The following is a 10,279-nucleotide window of genomic DNA, read 5'->3' on the forward strand; positions in this document are numbered from 1 at the left end:
CATAAAGATCCTATAGTTTTAGATCAGTAGCAGTCCATCAGTTTGTTGATGGGGTAGATGTTGGGGTGGGTCAGTTCAAAGCCCTGGACCTGAGCCTGCAAGGTATCTGACCTGCTCATCCCATACAGTCTTCCTCTCTTATGCCTTTGGGATTGGCTCACCAGCAAGCCCCACATCCAGGGCATGCTCTACTGGGCTGCCCATGTAAGGAGCAGAGTCTGAACACCTCACTGCTGCAGCAGGTGAGGAGCAGCAGAACCAGATCTCCTGATCTCATGACCCCAGATCCAGCTCTCCCACCTGTTATAGGTGGCAAGAGTTGATGATTAGGAAGGATATCTCTCCCTCACCTACACTGATGCCATGCTCACACACACTCGGGGCCACCTCACCCACACCCTGAGAGTCTGGAGTTGTCCAAGAATTTGTCTCAGGAATGCTATGCCACACTTGTACATTTTGACATGGAGCATAGGTCGTCTTGGGCATAGTCTGTTCACCTAGACCTGTGTAGTGCCAGACTGGTGTTCATGTTAGACTAGGTACTTGTTAGGACCCCATGGCACCTGTCTGGTTGTCATCTATGGCTCACTCCTCGCCTGGCCTGCAGGAGTGGCCCCTTGCTAAGGACATCTGTCTGAGCCTCAGTCCTACATTAGGCCCTGGGGCCCAAAGCCCCAGGCACAGTTCTTCTAAACTCCTGCTTGTTCCTGTCCTGGGAGCCAATGTGTGCCTACCTGGCCCCAGCATGGAGGTCATCCCAGGGTTTTTTGTTTTTGTTTTTGTTTTTGTTTTTTAATTTTCAGGGCTTGTAAAGCGACTAATCACTCAGATGTTTTTAATCAGTCAGAACACTAAGCTACGACACAGCCTCTTACCTTTCTGCCACCTTTGATTAAAGTGTGACACAGAAGCCATTCCTGCAAAGCCTCTGGAGTCAGGGAGATTATTATTCTAAGTAGCCAAACTTGTTTTCTTGAAGTACAAATTGCTTAAATTTGACCAGTTACTTTAAATATTTGGTAGTGACATAGGTTTATAAAACATGAACCTTTTTCTTATATCTTTCCTTGGCCAATATGTAAATATTTCTTTGTTCTATAAAAGAATTCTCATGGCTTGATAAATGTTATCTCCTGTGCTTGCTTCAGTAGCTCATGCACTAAATATAAAATGATACAGAGAAGATTCATCTGCCCCTACCTCCACAGAGATCACATGTTAACTAGTGAACTGGTTCATATCTTATGGGAAAAATATGTACGCAGACACTATCATAATGAAATATATTTCTTTGTGTGCTAACTTAAAGCGATAATATAAACATTTGCCCCCCCCTTTAGGGTAGCTCTAGGAATCATATGATATTCTGTACCAGATAAGTCTTCTTTTCTTTCTTTCTTTTTTTCTTTTCTTTCTTTCCTAGGAGGGGATCTGAGAAAGGGCTAAAGGTAAGACATTTTAAAATGAGAACTGAGAGCCAGTTGATAGTGAGAAAAAATGTGGAACTAAAACACACACACACACACACACACACACACACACACACACACAATTTAAAAATAAAACAAAAGGCAAACTGAATTTCTTTAGTTCTGAGAGCAGCTGACATCTGTCCCGGATGTTCTCTGTGGTTTCCCCCATGTTCTCTGCCACCTTTGCTCAGCCTCTTCCTCTTCAGGCAACCTTTTAAGTTATTTTGCTTCAGTTACTTTTCATGATTGCTCTCTACAGATAATAATACAAGAAATAATACATCCCAATGTTTCAACTTTGATGAACCCTTTCTGGCTACTTTCTTAATATTAGAAGTCTGTCTGGCATCACTTGGCACAGACTTTGGCAGTAGAATGCCTGAGTTTGAAGACTGATGCCACCACCTAGAGCCTAGTACACCTTGGCGTATTATATAACATGGCCTTGCTATATTCCTTAGCTCCACTGTCACTGGTGTCTATCCTGTACTTGAAGAATGACAATCGTCCTCCTGTCTTGCTATGTGCAAGTTACAATGACACAGTCCTTGTGATATAACTACCGTAATATCTGGAAAAAGTGAAAAACAAAGCAGTATCTTTGCGCTCCTTCTTTGAAAACAGGTACATGCATATCAGGTGTCTCCACTAAAATGTCTTATATGAAACCTTAAGGTAATATAGTCACCACATCTTAAATATTAGTTTTCTTTCATAAATTGTCAATTTAAGCGAATGGCAGCAGTCTTGCCTAATTTTGATGGCAGCAATCTTGCCTAATTTTGATTTTCTAATCTTTCACAATTATTCAATCTCCACCACCTGCTGAATAAATTTACCTGGGATTATTTCCTATAATTTATTTCTATTCAGTCATTCACTCGCTCGTTCATTCAGATTTTATTTATCTCTTAATTGAGTGAGTATATTACCCATTTTGATGGGACTTGACTATATGGCCATAAAGCATCTCTGTCTGTAGACTCAAGTTACCCAGGGATATTAACATAAAGGGGTGAGATTATAAGCATTCCTACTTTAGTTTCTCATTACAACAATCCCTCAGGTAGATTGTTACAATTTGTAACAATTGTTGCAAATTTCTCCAATATTAACTTTTTATACTACATAAAAATTAATCACATTAACCAATGCAATTATTAGACACAAGAAAAATAACCTTTATCCTAGCATAATAAGAAACAACGGGATAAACTACTTAAAGAGAAAATGTGATTGTATATGTAGAAAAATCTAAAGTAGCTATAAAAATATAATAAAAATTACAAGCAGAAGATAAAATGATCAGTGTTTAAGTGAGAATATAAGATCCAGCATGCATGCATATATTTCATGCCTAAACAAAAAATAATATGTAATTAAAATATAGACACACATGCAAAAAGCCTAGAGAAAATATGTAATGGAAGGATATATGACCATTTGTAATTCAAGAAAAAAACAGGAAAAAAAAGAACTTTGAATAAACATACCAAGAAATATTCATTATTTATGTAAAGAAATCCAGAAAACAGTTTAGAAAGAACTAGATTCCATAAATTAATTGGAAGACAGACCATAAAGAGGGAAAGAAAAGTAATAGTATAATAACTACTTTAATATATTTATAAATTTATCTTAACTCTGATAAATTGTCTGTAAGCATTTTTCTTTTTTAAAAAATTAAATTTTTATTGGCTATTTTATTTGCATTTCAGATGTTATCCCCTTTTCCCATCCTCCCCTCAGAAACCCCTATCCTATACCCTCTCCTCCTGCTTCTATGAGGATGTGCCTCCATCACCCACCCACCCCACCTCCCCATCCATGAATTCTCTCACACTGGGGCAGCCAGCCTTCACAGGACCAAGGACCTCCTCTCCCACCTAGGCCTAACAAGGCCATCCTCCCCTACATATACAGGGGAGCCATGGGTCTCTCCATATGTGCTTCCAGGCTGGTGGTTTAGACTCTGGAAGCTCTGGTTGGTTGGTCTTGTTGCTCTCCCCATTGGGCCACAAACCCCTTAAACTCCTTCAGTCTTCTCTCTAACTATTCCATTGGGAACTCTACGATCAGTTCAATGGTTAGCTGTGAGTATTCGCCTCTGTATATGTCAGGCTCTGTCAGACCTCTAAGGAGACAGCTATATCAGACTCCTGTCAGTTGCACTTCCTGGAATCCACATCAGCTTCTGCCTTTCCTGTCTGAATATGGGATGAATACCCAGGAGGAGCAGTCTCTGGACAGCCCCTCCTTCAGTTTCTGTCCACTTTGTTTCCATATTTGTTCCCATGAATATTTTGTTACTCCTTCTAAGGAGGACCAAAGCACCCACACTTTGTTCTTCCTTCTTCATGAGCTTCATGTGATCTGTAAGCAGTATCTTGGGCATTGTGAGCTTTGGGGCTAATATCCAATTATCAGTGAGTGCATAGCATGTGTTCTTTTGTGATCAGGTTACCTCACTCAGGATAATATTTTCTAGTTCCATCCATTTACCTAAGAATTTCATGAATTCATTGTTTTTAATAGCTGAGTAATACTCCACTGTGTAAATGTACCACATTTTCTGTATTCATTCCACTGTTTATGGACATCTGGGTTCTTTCCAGCTTCTGGCTATTATAAATAAGGCTGTTGTGAACATAGTGGAACATGTGTCCTTGTTATATATTGGAACTTCTTCTGGATATATGCCCAGGAGTGATATAGCTGGGTCCTCAGGTAATGCTATGTCCAATTTCCTGAGGAGTCACCAGACTGATTTCCAGAGTTGTTGTATCAGCTTGCAATCCTACCAACAACGGAGGAATGTTCCTCTTTCTTCACAGCATCTTCTATCCCCTGAGTTTTTGATCTTAGCCATTCTGACTGGTGTGAGGTGGAATCTCAGGGTTGTTTTGATTTGCATTTCCCTGATGACTAAGAATGTTATCCTTAGTCATTTTTAGGTGCTTCTTGGCCATCTCTACTGAGTTTCCTCAGTTGAGAATTCTTTGTTTAGCTCTGTATCCCATGTTTTTTAATAGGGTTATTTGGTTGCCTGGAGTCTAATTTCTTGGGCTGTACTACAGAGCAATAGTGATTAAAAACTGCATGGTATTGATACATAGGCAGGAAGATCGACAAAATAGAATTGAAGATACAGAAATGAACCCACATACCTATGATCACTTGATCTTTGACAGAGGATCTAAAACCATCCAGTGGAAAAGGACAACAAATGGTGCTGGTTCAACTGGATGGAGGTCAGCATGTAGAAGAATGCAAATCGATCCATTCTTATCTCTTTGTACAAAGTTCAAGACCAAGTGGATAAATGACCTTCACATAAAACCAGATACACTAAAACTAATAGAAGAGAAGGTGGGGCAGAGCCTCAAATACTTGGGCACAGGATAAAGTTCCTGAACAGAACAAATGGCTTATGCTATGAGATCAAGAATTGACAAATGGGACTTCATAAAATTGCAAAGCTTCTATAAAGCAAAGGACACTGTCAATAGGAAAAAACAGCAACCAACAGATTAGGAAAAGATCTTTACCAATCCTACATCTGATAGAGGGCTAATATCCAATATATACAAAGGATTTTTTTCTACTAATAAAAAACTTTCCTAGGAAAATCCATTAGACATTTTTTAAAAGTAATAAGAATATTTAAGTAAACCTAAGAAGAAGAAGAACAACAGCAAAGAAAATGAAAAAAAGGTCAGGTCAAAAAGTATTTGAAGCACCATAAAACATGATTCAAAAACTTTGCCCTTAGCATGTGGATGTTAATATAAACCAATGGAAACAGAAGAAAATAAAGAAACAGATGCAATTGTAGGTGGAAATTCAATGCGCAAGATGAGAAGCATTTTAAATCAGTGGGTGGAAGATGGACTTTTAAATAAACCTTATAAATGAATATCCATATGGAGAAAAATAAAACTTGCTCCATCTCTAACATCACAAGCCAGCAAACATTCCCAATGGATCAAATATTTAAATCAAGGGTTAAAAAAGGAACTGAATATGCATCAGAAAAACTATTTGTGAATTCTTCTATAATCTGAATTTAGGGAAGTATTCTTCAACGTGATTAAAATCTAGGTACTCAAAAGGAAAAAAGAAAAGGAGGGGGGAGGAGGGAGGGAGGGAGGGAGAGAGAGAGAGAGAGAGAGAGAGAGAGAGAGAGAGAGAGAGAGAGAGAGAGATTCAAGGGCTTTTTTCCCATGGGACTCTAGTAATTCTAGAAATAACAGTTGACAAGTAGAGCCAAAGAGACAGTTAACCAAGTAAAGAAACATTCTACAAAATGGGGAAAAAACTATGCAATCTTACTGAAAATTAGTAACTGAAATATGCAAAGAACTCAAAAATCTAAACAACAAGCAATCAAACAACCCAATCAATAAATAAACAAATGAACAGACAATTCCCAAAAGACAAAATCTGTGAGTCTGTAGCTCACGAATGTGGCTGTGGGTCCTGTTGGGTTGAGTTGTGGTTCCTGAATGTCTCTTGCCACAGGCAGCTGGAACCTTAGCTCAGAGGGCAGAAACATGGGAATTTTACTGAGTTTACTCCACACAGCCACAGCGCCAGGTGGACATTGGGCTGTGAGAAGTCAGAGAATGCTGCTCCCGGCATGCGGAGATCACAGTCTGAGACCCACGGGGGAAGAACTCTTGGGTGGGGACCCTGAGGCAAGAAGGCATGTGGGGATTGACTGGTCTCAGACTCCTGGGCTCCCAGATGCCACTGGGAGCTGCGAAAGAGTTGAAAACTTTGGACATGTAAGGGCCTGTGGCCGAGGGGGATTAGGGAGAGAAGCTCCTGCAGCACCACGAGGGGTAGAGACTCTTGGTGGAGGCTACTTGCTTGGGTGGGTCATGGCTGGCTCAGCTAGCTTGCTTGAGTTGGTGGACCTCCACGGCTGGAATGCAGAGAAGTCCTCTGGAGGGAGATTAGGCGGTGACTCATTGGTTGAAAGCCCCCCTCTACGGTTCTCCACTGAGGGCTCCAAAGACAAGAGGAAGTCCATGGTTTTAAAAGGTTTATTATCATGGCAGAAAGTGGATAAAACAGTATCCGTACCCCCTTGTCCTTAGGGTGGGCCTGAGGTTAAATACCTTTTTGCAAGGAGGAGGGTGTGGGAAGGAATGCTTAATTGGCTACACCCTCTGGCTTTTAGGTATCTCACTAATATGGAGAACTCTTGAGGTTCTGTGGCTTGTAGTCTCGACCTCATGTATGAGCAATCAAACTTGGTCTGGGTGTTCATGATGTACATGTTTGTAAATATATGCATAAATCAGACTGACTCATGGCTGAGAGCTGCAGGTGGCTTCTCATAGCATACTGAATAAGTTGCTAACTACTTAGCACAACATTTAAGACTTTCTGGAGTCAGGGTTCTGCCTAACGTGTCACTATTCCTTGACACCACACATGTACATGTGATCACAATTTGTGAAAGAAATTTTACAGGAAGGTTTTTTTCCATACACAGGCATGTTTTTACAAGTGTCTGTGTCTGTAACACTTACCCTCTCTTCTCTACAAAATTCTGTGCTTCTCCAATATTCAAGTTTTGAGCTTCCCTTGGGGGGCTACACCTTTAAATTCCAGGCTGAAAGCCCTCGGTTAATACATTTCTCACCCAAATTTATCCTGGCCCCAAGAAGCAGACTAAATTTGTTGAATGCTGTAATTATTATGCATTTATCAAAACAGCTTCAGAAATTCAGTTTTCTGTTCAGGACAGATGTCAAGGGGAATGGAAGCTGGAAGACAGGTTATTATAGACTGTCTATTCAACTCCCACAGTATTGGCTATTAGTTAGGATTATTCAGGTTCAATGAGAAAGATCTAACTTGAGTCAGCTCTAAAAACTGGCTATCTACTGGCTATTGAAAGGTCTCTGTTTCTGTTTCTCTTGGTCCTGTGTATGTGTGTATGTAGGGTGTGTGTGTGTGTGTGTGTGTCTGTGTGTGTGTCTGCCCCACTTGTCTATCTGACTATTATTTCAGGCTGCCTTCATCTTAAGCCTATAGTGAATCTCCATGAGATAACTAATGCCAGGCCTTAATCTACTAACAGCTTGGGTTTATGAGTAGTTACATGGTCCCAACTATCAAGAAACATAATTATTTACTTCTAATTCTAGTTTTTTTTTAAAGAAATCCCATCAAAGATCTCTGTTAGGCTTGAATCATGATTCACCTATCTAGGTTAATTACAATAAATAAGAATGTAGAGTATGCAATCACCCCGATCTAGCACTGTAAAGAGCAAGAGGACCCTAGGCTCATAATAAGCACTAGGGAAACTGGAATGAAAAACACACAAGCTTGTTTCTGCACTAATAGTCTGGTGACCTGTGCTATCTGTAGGACCACAACACCATTAACTCCCAAGATTCTTGTGTGTATGTTTATCCCAGACTCTTTTTCCCTGAATCTTTATCTTGAACATTCTCATTCAATAGAATCCATTCTTATTGGAGATGTCACATGTACTTTACAATAACCTGGGTGAACCCTCTGTTATCTGTATGGTCAGGCCACTCCTGACTCCCACAGACTTTTATGTTTAACTCAGTTATTCTCTCTAGACCCTTTTATTGACCATTGTTTCAAAGTCAATAGAACCCATCTTTATGGAAAAAGTAATATGTTCATTCTAAAGAGTTTCATGAAAATTTGTCTTAATCTTTGTTGTTCACAGATGATTGACTTATTATCAGGAAACTTTTTTTCCCAAATCATGTTACACTTAAGTATGCCTAAAATAAATTCCCTGGTGTTGGGATCTAGAAATTTGAATCAACACTGGCTACTTAGCCATGCCGAACTAGATGGTAAGATGACTGATAGGAAGTTCCCATCACAATCACATGTTGAGGGTACAAAATGAGTATCTTTCCAAGAAAATAATAATGTTTAGGTATCCAGCAAGAGCACTTTGTACCATTGATGAAGATAAGAAAAAGATCAAATATTAGATAGGATATGAAACAATAATAATGATCTAAACTTTCTTTCTAACAAACAAATGTTAGAGTTTAAACACATGATATCACAAGGACACATGCTCCACCATATGCTTAGCCTACTTACTCATAATAACCAGAAACTGGAAACAACCCAGATGTCCTTCAATTGAAGAATGGATACAGAAAATGTGGTTCACTTATACAATGAAATACTATACAGCTACTAAAAATGAGGACATCATGAATTTTGCAGGCAAATGAATGGAACTAAAACATATCCTCCTGTGTAAGGTAATGCAGACCCAAAAGAACATGAATGGCATGTATTCACTGATAAGTGGATATTAGCCAAAAAGTACACAATACCCATGATACAACACACTAGACTGTAAGAAGTTAAACAAGAAGGAAAGCCCAAGTGAAAATGCTTCAATTCCACTTAGAAGGGGGAATAAAATAATCATGGGAAGCAGAAGGAGGGAGGGACATGGCTAGGAGAGTGGAGGGGAAGGGAAAAGGAGGTAGGATCAGGTAAACAGGAGAGAATCCCAGAGGGCCATGAGAATGAATAAAAATAGGTGTGGGGCAGGGTGAGGGTGGGGTAAAGTCCCAGAGACCTGGGATGTGAGAGACTTCCAGGTCTCAATGGAGATGACTTAACTGAAATACCCAACAGTGGGGAGATAGAACCTGAAGAGACCACCTCAAGTAGATAGACAGTCCATTCAGTGGAGGGATGGAGTCACCAACCTATCCTCAATTTTTTTTTGACCCAGAATTGTTTCTGTTTAAAAGAAATGCGGGGACAAAAATGGAGCAGAAATTGAAGGAAACATTATCTAGTGACCAGCCCAAATGGGGATCCATCCCATGGGTAGGCACCAAACGCTGACACTATTACTGATGTCATGTGCTTTTAGATAGGAGCCTAGCATGGCTGTCTTCTGAGAGGCTCTACTAGCAGCTGACTAAGATGGATGCAGATACTAACAGCCAACCATTGGACTGAGGTGGTTGGGGACCCCTATGGAAGAGTTAGGGGAAGGATTGAAGAAGCTGAAGGGGATGGCTACCCTATAGGAAAACCAGCAATATCAACTAATCCTGATCCCTGGGAGCTCCCAAAGACTAAGTTACCAACCAAAGAACATACATGGGCTGGTCTGTGCCCACCACTCCCAGGCATGTATGTAGCAGAGGACTGTCTTGTCTGGCCTCAGTGGAGAGGATATGCCCAATTCTATAGAGACTTGATATTCCATGGAAGAGAGATGGGGGGTGAGGTGGGGGGTAGGTAGTTAGGTGAGAGGGTTGGGTAGGTAAGCACCCTCTCAGAGGCAGAAGAGAGGTAGTGAAGAACTCTTGGCAAGTGGACTGGGAAAGGGAGCAACATTTGGAATGTAAACAAATAAAATAATTTAAAACAAGAATATGTAGTAATGCTTTCCTTGGTATGAACACTACAGGACTTAATACTATATGGTATGCTATGAATTATATCGCTTTAAAGTTTTGATACTTCTGAAAGTTAAATCCAAGGTCTCTGTGTTTAGACAAGTATTTCATCAGTGGGCTATACCTTCTGGTCAAATTTAATTTTTAATAATAGATATATAAATGAACATGAAAAAGTATACCAGTGCAAAGAAACAGCTGACCTGGGATCTCATTTGGATATTTATGTCTTTAGCTTCTGACCGTTATTTAGACAAAGATTACCTAAAAACAACAGTTTCATAACTTAAACCTCATTGGTTTCATGAATTTGGAGAGAGAGAGAGAGAGAGAGAGAGAGAGAGAGAGAGAGAGAGAGAG

General features: G+C 40.0%; 1 non-coding gene across 1 annotated transcript; it reads right to left on the minus strand.

Moving 5' to 3' along the window:
- Positions 1-808: 808 nt before the first annotated feature.
- LOC114638360 lies at positions 809-942 on the minus strand. Its single transcript, XR_003713874.1, has one exon. It is a non-coding gene; the product is annotated as a small nucleolar RNA SNORA17 (small nucleolar RNA).
- Between the last annotated feature and the right edge of the window lie 9,337 nt (positions 943-10,279).

The sequence above is a fragment of the Grammomys surdaster genome, unplaced genomic scaffold, assembly GCF_004785775.1.
Source record: "Grammomys surdaster isolate TR1022 unplaced genomic scaffold, NIH_TR_1.0 125580, whole genome shotgun sequence".
Classification (NCBI taxonomy): Eukaryota; Metazoa; Chordata; class Mammalia; order Rodentia; family Muridae; genus Grammomys; species Grammomys surdaster.